A 437-nucleotide genomic window follows, 5' to 3' on the forward strand; every position below is an offset into this window, starting at 1 on the left:
CCCCAGTGTACCCCACAACCCGTCCCTGCCAAACCACCCCTCTTCCCACGGCCGGGAGAGAGCCCCGCCGGTGGAAACCCACCGTGGGGGCGGTGAGGGAGATTCTGGGCTCGGCTACACCGTTTTGATCTCTCGGCTTGGATGCAAATCACGCCAGAAAGAGACTGGACAGAACTAAACTAAACCGACTGGAAAATAAACTGTGGAGATGTCCGTTCCTTAAATTAACTGTTACAATTATTTATTATTTACTTTCAAACAGGACTCGGCTGATGCATCCGCTCTTAGGACAAACTATGCTCTGCACAGGATAAAAATCAACCTGGCAGAATTCACCAAATAGACTAAACAAATGACAAGGAAAAAAAAGCTGCCTCAATAGCTATACTTTTATATCTGGAGAGAAATCTTGCTGATGTTATTGTTTATTAGATCCC

This window comes from Egretta garzetta, unplaced genomic scaffold (genome assembly GCF_000687185.1).
Source record: "Egretta garzetta isolate BGI_Z169 unplaced genomic scaffold, ASM68718v1 scaffold241, whole genome shotgun sequence".
Classification (NCBI taxonomy): Eukaryota; Metazoa; Chordata; class Aves; order Pelecaniformes; family Ardeidae; genus Egretta; species Egretta garzetta.